We start from the raw sequence: 10920 nt of genomic DNA, 5'->3' as shown, positions 1-10920 counted from the left end.
CCATTCCTTCACTGTCCGAGTTGATGGTTTTGCGACACGCCAACGGTTCCTGTGCCGGAAGTACAATAAATATTATTTTTGTTCTGCGGTTCCAATGTATCATCGTCGTTTCGAAACGATACGAACACGCACTCGTAGCCATGCCGTAGGGTGCAAAGGATTGTGGATTTTTTTCTTCGCCCGAACATGGCAGCTCTACGACACATGGCTGACGGACGGTTTCCTACTGATGCTAAGAGATGGATTGTACAATACGCAATGGCAAAAAAGGAACTCGGAAAGAAAATCCAATCCTGTAAACAACCATGTTTATTGTGACATCTTGAAGTAAGTGTGGAAAAATATGTTTTCTTGTCGATAGTATTTTCACAATGCTACACTTTATGTTTGCCGACCATTACATTCGGTTAACCCAATATAGCAGTGAAAGAAATTTGTCAGCTTGATGAAAGATTAAGTGGAAACTATTTAGTATAAAGGTAGCACTTTTTATGATTTGCATTTCAACTCTCGAAAGTAATTTAACGCCTAAAAGTATGCAAAATATTTGTCATTTCCTTGAGAAGCTTAACAAGGAGTAGGAGGACTTCCGAGATCGCATCGAGTTGCAATCAAATTACGAGACCAAAAGTAATAATAAACATTTTGATACTTTCGCACATTTTGGCCTTACTTTTTACAAAAGGAGTTAGATTATTTTTTTCGTTATAAAAAACACCATTTGTTCAATAATGTCTATATTTTTTTATCACATAAAAAGCCAGGTCTTACAGGATGAAATATGAATATCGTTTTAATTAATGGTGCTGTTTCTGACGAACGATTGTTCACAAACGATAGTTTCTAGTGAATCTATCATCGTATCATTGACGAATGTTATATGTATACCACATTTTCAAATTTTCGTCAATGTGACGGTTTATGTTATTCATACAGTCTGCAACTCCTAGTTTTTTGAGAGTAGCCGAAAAAGTTGAAGAGGTAGATAAAAGTGATGTTCAACAAAATTGGAGAGTATAAAAAAAGTAATTTTTGAATGATTTTTTCAAATTTTTAACCTTACGCTATCATAGTTTTTCGCTGGATAAAAATCCTTATTAATCTCGGGTTCTGATATTTTTTTAATAGCACGTGTACTTTCCGTATTTTTCCATAAAGCTGAAAAATAACCTTGTATAGTCCCCACAACGTGTACAAAGATAATTAACCGAGGGATAAAATAGATAGATTTGGGATGTAAACTGCTTCAATTGTGGCGTAATCATCTATAAGTAAAGGTAAAATCTGATATGAAAGGAAATCATTGAAAATACTAGTATTTATTTCCAGAGTACTACGTACTACGTACTAAAACCTCAAAAGTTCTTGTCCTGCCATTACTGTCTTTCCTTGACTTTATTTACCCGTAGCAGGATCGCAAGTCCTACGTAAGGGTCGTCAATGAAATGTTGCCTTATTTGTAGGCTTGCCAAAACCTTCTAAACTCTGGCCAATCTGTCGTCGTCTTCCAAACCATTATCCCAAACTTTGTAGGTGGACGTATCAACGCCATAGCTCCATCTCGGTTGGAGCATTCTCATCATTGTGCTTCTTTTCCACTGACCTTCCACACATAAGGTGCAAAACATCCTGGTGACCTTGGACCCAAGACCAATGTTTTGTTTTACTTTCTTCGAAAAAATGCCAACTTCGCAGAGGCGGATTTTCCTAAAGGCGGACTAAGCGGCCGCGTGCTCCCAAACGAATTGGTACTGGTCAGGCGCGGATTTAGCGGTACGCAAACTAAGAAGATGCTTGAGATGTTAAACAGGTTTGGTTTATCTCAATTTTTTTCACCGTCTGGTCCGAATGATTAGAATAAATCCTTACGGTTTTATATTATTCACAAAACTTTTCATGTACATATAAAAATGTATTTTAAAATGATATTTGAAAAACAAAAAGAAATATACATAAAAACCATAGAATAACATTCTGGTACTTAAAGGCTTCAATTTAAAAGGAACACGAGCTACGAACCGCATTTCCGCAAAGAAAACTACACCTACGAACGATCGTTCGATTCGTTGCAGTTGCTCAACGAGTAACTGTAGACGATACATGGTAAATGAAATCTATCGAAAAATACACTTTAAATAATGCCATCGTTTTTGTTCTAGTAGAACAGTTTGTATTTTGAAAACCATCAGGCTACCATTGCTGCAAAGGAAACACGGGAAAAATGAATGTGGGTGGTTTGGGTTGGCTTTTGTGAATGACTAAAATGAACTAATGACTTCTGAAATGAACTTATAATGAATTAAAATGAATTGAAACGAGGGGTAATCCGTTCATTCATGAACGATTTTACACAACGAACAATTGTTTCTGAACAATCGTTCGTCAGAAACAGCACCAATACCTTTTACGATTTTAGAACTGCACTCGAAGTGTGTGTTTTAATCCCCAATAGCCACTTGTCGCATAATGTTATAAAAATCTATATAAAAATCTATTGAATTTTAAATTATACTCTGAAATGAGTTGAAATTGATGATCTGAAATTGTTTAATTAACTGTAACAATCCTGAGCTTTTTAAATAGATAATTAAACGCTTTAAAGCATAGACACAAACCAAAACAGTCCCTTTTTTCCATCAAAATGAAAAACAAAAACCCCTGCAACCATGGCAGGGTTCTCACAATCCTTTAAAACTCTTTGCAATTTGATTCCAAAACCACAGCCTACTGTTTGTCTGTGTTCCACTGTTGCTTGCGGTTTCTTCCAGTCGGACTAACACGACCTAATTCTGTTCGACCGAAGCTAAAAACATGATTTTCTAACTGCCTGACCAGGCAGTTCATCGGAACCGTCTAGAAGGAACGAGCAGGAACCATTTGCCATACATCGTATGTACCCCTTGTTTTAGTTCTTTTGCATTTTACATTTGGCAGAAACACAGGCGTGGAAAATGGATTTTAAATCCTTTCCCCCGTTTCTATCCATTGGCAGACACTGGACACTGGAGCTGGGGAGACAATTTTTCATCAAAACCCTGTGAAAGGTACAAGAGGGTTTGTGGTGGTCACGATCTCTCAGACACGAACAGACAGCAGAATAAGCTATTACAAAGTATTATTTTGACAGACAAATACCTCGACAACTCGACATTCGACAAGGCTTTTGCAAAGTCTTGCACCATACTTGAGGAGCGACCGGCTAACAAAATCCAGGAAGTGTAACCGGGTATCGGTGGATGTGGACCGGTGCAACACTGACAATGATGATGGACAATTCATTCGCTACAGAATCCCAGCCACCAACAGCCATGCTGCTGTATTGCCGTTCCAGCTTCTTGATGGATGATGGAGCCATGATCCTTAATTGCCAAGTCCACTCTGCCACTCTCTCTCTCTCTCTGGGCCGTTCGCAACCGTACCGATCTGTCAATAGTTTGCCACTGCTGCATCTCTTTCCATTCCCTGGGTGGGCCCTGGGTGGGCTGCACAACACATTCCACAACACAATTCGCTTACAAAACTCGCTCCCTTTTGTAACAGAACTTCCGCACCCTGTCCGTGCCGACAGGGCCAGATCCCTTTCCCCAACATCGCACCAATGCCTCACGATGCCATCGTTGGTCCTGCACATGCTCTCTGCTACAAACCAGCCCTGCGCAGGTGTTTTTTCTTGCTTTGTTTTGTTTTGGGAAAGGACGCTCGAGCGATAGGAGGAAATTACACGACTCTGCCGTCGGGATGTCATTTTGGGTGCTGGTTCGGTTTTTCGACCTGCAATCTCGAGGAGTTACACACTGATGCGAAAACCCCTGGGGGGGCGGGAGGAGGGAGCAAAGTGGTGAGACGCTTATGTACCATCCGGATGGATTGCTACATCCTGAGGGATAGAACTAAGCTCCGCCCACATTGACTATTGAGCGAGGAAAATCATTCCACAACCATCCGCTCGGTACAACATGGCTCCGACTTTCCACGGCCACCTCATATTCCAGCGTGTACGGTGGCTTTTCCCAAACCTCCCCCCGCGTTGCGGTGTGGCACGATGAAACGTACAAGCGGATGGACGAATGAACTTTTGGGCTTGATTTTTTGGCAAACTAACCGTGTACATTTCTATGTACACATTACATACGGGAAGCCCACAAATGGTAGGGAACCGTAAGCGCCATACTGTGCCACACTGGTGGAGCCGCCTCAGCATCAAGGGAGGTCATCGGACTCGATCCACTCGGATCCATTCGGTCGGTTCTATCCGGTCAAGTTACCAACCCGTTTCCGGTGGGGTCGGTTGCGAATAATGAGTCATTGTCAGCTTTTTGATAGCGATTATCGAAGCGCCAACCCCCTTAGGTCCGGGCAAGGAGGAGACCCTTTACACCGAAGGTGGAAATTGAAGCATGACGAAGAAGCAAACGTTCGTTCATTGTTAACGGTGTTATGTGATAACTGAGACATCACAGGCGATCGAAAGCAATCGCCAAAGTACCGACGGTGATTTAACGTGTTTGTGGGCTCTACAGCTTGTGAAATAGAAACTCTAATTTAATTCACCACTAGAAAATTTAAATTAATAAATAAAATGTCTAATCAAAGTGACAATTAGTTCGGTTGTCAAATCGGTTCTCCAATTTCCAAATGTATTTCAATCAAAGTAACCATATGCTGGGTCGCGCAGCATATGTACACTACAACGAATCTACTATTTCTATTAAAACTTCAAAATATGAATAAAAAAAACACTTAAATAATATTGATTTTTCGGAGAACACAAATTAGACTTTCACCAATAATAATACTAAACCTGACTGCCACTTACGATCAATAGCAACCTTCATATACCTAACCTGACCTCACTAAACTAACTAACCATCCCAATCTGTTTTGCTTCCACCGTGTTTATATTGGTTTTATTCTCACAAAACAATACGATATACCACACCACCCGGGTTCCAAAAACCGACCCCATTGGAAATAAAAAACACTAAAACATATCAGAGCGTTTTTAGTTAAATAAACCGGCTCCATTCATCCATCATTCCCCGTTCGGTCAGTTCTAATCCTTTTTTTCTATTCCTCCTTTATCTCTCTCTCTCTCTCCCCTTAAATAAAACACAACTTTATCGGATTTTGTTTCCGTGGTTGCAACACCACAAATAATATTGCATCGGCATCACATGCATTCATGGTTGCAGAGCAGCGTTGTGCAAATATTGTTTCATTTTGCCATCGCCATCAACATCAATATGCGTATACGGCCATGTTTTTGTTAATGTTGGCTGAAATTTTAGAATTTGTCCCGCATCACGAACATTCCTGGCACAATCTGGATGATCTGGTACATCAATGGTTGATGATGATAGATTTTCTAATGTGCATGTGCAGATTTGTTGTTGCCCCGTATTAATTGTTCGAGTGATATATGTATTATGCAAACGTACAATGAAGTGGAGAGTTTGGAAAATGTGCTAGGGAAATTTGGCGAATAAGACCCAATGTAGATGCACATACACATAGTTTAGTGCCTTATCTCAAACATTTAATTAGATAACTAATAAATTAAAATAGGTTACGATTTAAATTTCAATCAAGAAATAATTTATTTTTAACAGAAAATGTTATCTTTTATATGAGTTTTTTGTACTGGAATTCGAAAAAGACTGTATTGAACTATAAGTTTGTTTTAAATGTCTGCATAAATGTTATTTTTCATGTACAAACTTAAGAAACAATCCTTCATAAACTTTCGTAATGGAACGTTCATAATGGACACTGAAAGTAAGTATGAAAAATCATTTTTCATTAAATTCTCTCGCCATTAATTTCATAAATTGCATACATGCAGGAGCTATAATATGAGATGCAAATTTACAGTAAGCTTTTGAGGATACTAATGCATTTGGTAAATATAAACAAAAACGTAAGTATCGATAAAAATTAAAAAAAAAAATTAGTATAATATAAATTCCGTCGGTACATATGCAACCATCTTTCGCAAATTACAATCATATTTATGATCAAATCAAATTATAACGATATTGGTATATTCAAATAAAATTGGAGGCAGTGAAGTAATAAATATTTAAATAAAGTAAAAAGACATGCATTTCATGATGTACTTTATGATGAAAACATGAATTTATTCTTGAGTATTTGAATAACATCACAAGCCACCAAAGAGAACACAGGCTTCTTTTAACTTTTCCTTCGCCATTTGATGAATGGCCAACCCAGCAGTACCAGCTCAACAAAACCACCTACCCACCTACACCCAAACCGATCGCTCATCATCCGTCATTGTTCAAGTCGTCAGCATTATCAGCACCTTCGTCTGCTATGACGGCGCAAATGTTGATTTACCGCGGATAGGATGTCATTTGATCGCGAAGCTAGCACATTCAGGAAGCCATTTGTCCCGGTGCCGACTTGCAGGCCGACCGCAGATGACCGCAAATCAAACGGACGGCACAGTCCCGAAAACCTCAAACGGTAGGCTCATACCAAACGACCGGGATCTCTCTAGCTCTAGCCCCCCCGGGGTGGTCGGGGAACGTTTCCAATCGCAAAACCAATTACGGATTATCGCGGGCCACATTTTCTCGGCTTTCGTTTCGCGACCCCGAAATGTGCTGACTTGCGGTGAGGCATGGCCATTCGGTGCGCTGCCTCACTTTGACGACCCCCTGTCGTATATCTCTCTCGATTATCTTGGAACAGAACAGTGCGAAATGAAACGCGCGAGAATGGAAAATGTTTATTATTATGTCGCTTATCGGAATCACGGTTCGGTGGTTTAATTGATTGACTTTCGCCATTATCATCCGACCGACGGGACGATCCATTTGACACGGTTTCGAAATATACGCGTCATCGATAAACCTTTCCTCCCATCGAATAAACACGGCTCATACGGCCGGGACTGTCACTAGTGGACGGATTAAAGTATCCTTTTAACACCGGTCCGGGCCGGTCACAAAACCGGTATGATCACTGACATCCGGTGAATTCCGGTGTGTTCCAAGATACGTACAGAAAAGAACATTTCTTTGACCGCGCGCGTACTCTCGCTGGCCAGTGCATGCAGACAACCCGCAGCATTTGCAAGCATCGGAATGATGGTTCACCTTCATTAGAAAGAAACACGGCGTTCGAATCGAGCTGCAGACGAAATTGACAATTAAGTTAGGTACACACAAACGGGTGGCCAGGCACCAGGGTTTGAACGATGATTGCGAGAGTTTGCATCAGTGATGCAAATAAGCCAATCAACGTACAAGAACCAGCAGAAGCAGACACCATTCGTGTTGAAGCTTTCGTAAACTTTTGTTAGCAAATACCTAGTGAACAATGAAATGGATGTTAAGACACTAGGTAGTAGGATTTGTGAGTTCCGGTTTGCATTTAAAGCATCTTCATTAAACACCTAAATTTATGTAAATTGTGTGACAAAAGCTATGGTATTGGCTTATTCATGTCTCGTGTGTTGTTCTGTTGTTGGGCTTGATAAGTCTTATGAAAAAAAAATTATATTAATCATCAGTGAACAGTCATTTACATAATGAGTTGACTATCATAAAGATTCCTGAGTCCTCAAAGCTTTCTGAATCTCTAATAAATTGCAATTTTAAACATTTTTTAATTCGTTGGCCCTAAGTGGCAAAGATTTCCAATCGAGTGTTGTTCTCGACTCTCGACGACCAATGATATTCAAGATATTGAACGTGAACAAAACCTAAAATGGCAGACGATCAAGACCTCTTGTTGATTAACATCAGAAGAAAACATAAACCAAGTTCTATGAAGACCAATTGAACTGAATTTTATGTTCTAATAACTTGTTCTTTTGTGCCACCACAACCTGAACAGGTCTTGGCCTGCCATTTCTGGCTTTTCTTGGCTTGATTCAGTCGTAGCAAGATGTTCAGGCTTGTGTCTAGAACCACCGGGTTGATCAGAATCTTCTTCAGCGCTTAACGACCTCTAAGGTCATGCCTGTCAGAAATTTACTAGACTTATTTTTACCATGTAACCGGATAGTTAGTTCGCGGGAACGGTCCGGATGGGTCTTGATTGCCGATCCTGTCGTGTGGAACATGCGTCGTTTAACAAATACATCCTACCCTCCCTCTCCCTACACATTAATAAATCTTCAAAATAAAAATTTGGACTCATTTATTCAAGTGCAAAGGTCCTCAAAGCCGCCAATTCCGCTCATTTGGAATTTCGAACAACGTATTGCATACATTTAGGCGCAAAAACTGTAGACTTAAACGACGGACTTCATGGTATTTGGAAATTGACTATCCACTGATATACCAACGATTTTAAGCTATGATTCTCATTGTTTCAAAAACATATTGACCGAGATGGTTCTGATAAATCGTTCCCGAACATATTCCATTTTGTGACCAATGGCACCACAGTTGCACAGTAAAATTTACGCGCAATCCAAAGGGGCATAATGCATTTTAAGTGGACATTTTCCCACTGGCATATCAGTCAGTGTTAGCTTTTTTTTGTCCTCTGTCACATAACACCTTTCGTCCTAAAAAGTTCACATTATTTTTCATCTCGTCGCTTACTTATTCAAATCAGGATTTCCATTCCACTGGCGAACGTAAAACAATGTCAGTTGCTTTCGCTGCTTTCGCAACATCCAACTGGAAGTAGTGATAGTGAATTTATTATTATTTTTTATACTCTCTTTCGCCCTATACTACAATACGCGTTGGTGGTAGGATTGGCGCGAGCAAAACTGAATGCAAATGTGAGGAACAAAAGAAAGAAGCTTTCAGCGGGAACTGTGTGGAGGTGAGTAACAAACATCAGCTACTATACTCTGCTCTGCTACTAACTAAAAATGCTACTCTACACTACAAACGATGCATGTATGCAAATACATTTTTATCACCCAAACCATCCCACCAAACCGGGGGGGAAAGGATTTCGCGAAAAAGTTGCCGTGCTGGTTTTGTGTCCTAAACTGTGTGTTTCCGCGCTCCATGCGCACTACTAGAACTGGCAGACATGTTTTGATTTTTTCACTAATGAGCGGATACTTTCCTCGTGACTCGTGTCCCTCTTTTTGGGGTTGCTGATGCAAAAAGGGATCTTTTTTTTTGTTATCTGTTGTCTGCTTGCTTGAGGGGTTTACCATTAAGCAACGGTGGCAACGAACTAGCATCCTTTGGCCTGAAGCTCACCGGAACCCCTTTTTAGCCGGGTGTCATCAAATCCGTGTCAGCCAGCTGCTAATCCCGCTGCCGGTAAATACACTACCGAAGTGAGATGATATTTTTCTACTCACAAATTTGGAAAGTGGATTTCGAGAGGTAGGGAAAAGGGGAAAGGGCGGATTTTCTTCATCCGTTGCACAATTATGCCAACGGCGTACAACTAAATCAAGCTGAAACTTTGTTTCGTACGCCAGAAGACTAAACTGTTTGGTGGCCTAAAGGGGTGCAGTTTTAATTTGTTTGTGTGCAAAAATTACTCGTTTTTTTGTTTTTTATTATAGCACTCTATAGTATTATTATTGTACAAAAAATTCTAACAAAATATTTATTAAAAAATGTTCAAAAACAATCACATTTGTTTTTAAACAAAAATTAAGCATTTTTTTTCAAAAAATTACACTTCTTTTCCTATCATCTAAATCTGCCTAACGTAAAGCTCCACCAAAATCGGAACAGTATGCTCAAACCCGAACTGAAAGATCTCATTTTATTTGTGTGCAAAGTCTAATGAAATTTAAATAAAATTAACAGCAGACACTCTTCCTGCTCGGTGCGTTGTTTGGCCGCGACCAAAAACTTTGAAGCTTTGGCCGCTTAAGTACCGGCGACACAAATCAACAACAAAAAGCAAAGTTGTTAGCAACATTTTGTTTTTCCTATCGTCAATGCAGAAGGCAACAATGAAGTGTATAAATTAAAATGAAAACGAAACAAATTTTGAGCCAAAAAATTAGGCATGAATTTAGGCGCACATTTGGGTGCGAATGGTTAGGGCCATAGAGCCAACACGTGTGAGATGACACGTGCAACACATAACCAGCATTCTTTTTGGTGGGTCCCTCCCCAAAAACAGATGACCTCCATCAAGGAAGTATACCGAGTACATTCGGTTTCCAAATTTAATGTTTCCCTGTGTACCTTTTGGGCACATCGTACATCGCAATATGTCTAGCTGAGAGAAAAGGAGGACCAAAAAAGTCCAGGAGCACAGGCAGGTGGTCCGAAAAGAATAATTATCACCATCGTCAATAGCACAACGGGACACGGGAAAAGTATCACGGCATTCCGTCAAGCACCAGCATCATAAACGGTTTCAGGCCCACCGTGCGCTTCTCATCCGACGGGTATTATTTGGTCGTGGGTGTCGATCATTCCATCTATCCATCCATCGTCCATCCGATCCATTTGTTGCCGCTCTCACGGAAGCTATCAAACATTGCATCCTTCCCCACCGACTGCAGTACCCTCTGTCTACCTTCCTACCGGGCCCTGTTTCGACTTGTATCCGCAACAATTCGAGCGCATCGTACAATGAAATGATGTCATAATGCCTAGCCCTACCCAGCGGATCAAAGGACCAAACGGAACGGACCGACTGTCTGGACCTGCCATCATCATCATCATCAACATCAACATCATCTCCATTGCGTGTAGGAGGGGTTCGATTCCCCTGTTGTAGGTGTAGCATAAAAACGGGGGTTGCGTTGAGTGTTGCACTCGCGTACGCCTCAAACAATAAATCTACGTGACGGGATGGAAAAATAAATAAAATTGGCTTTCTGTAGATAAGCCCTCTTACAAATAGCTTTCTGTCGAAAATCCTCATGTTACGCGAGTTTGTGCGCCATTGCAAAACCGGAACGTACAGCCCCTCACTAATGGTGTCCGTGTCCGAATGGGGTTGGTT

Source organism: Anopheles funestus, chromosome 2RL, assembly GCF_943734845.2.
Source record: "Anopheles funestus chromosome 2RL, idAnoFuneDA-416_04, whole genome shotgun sequence".
NCBI lineage: Eukaryota > Metazoa > Arthropoda > Insecta > Diptera > Culicidae > Anopheles > Anopheles funestus.
The sequence above is the reverse complement of the archived record's forward strand: the minus strand, read 5'-3'. Positions refer to the sequence as shown.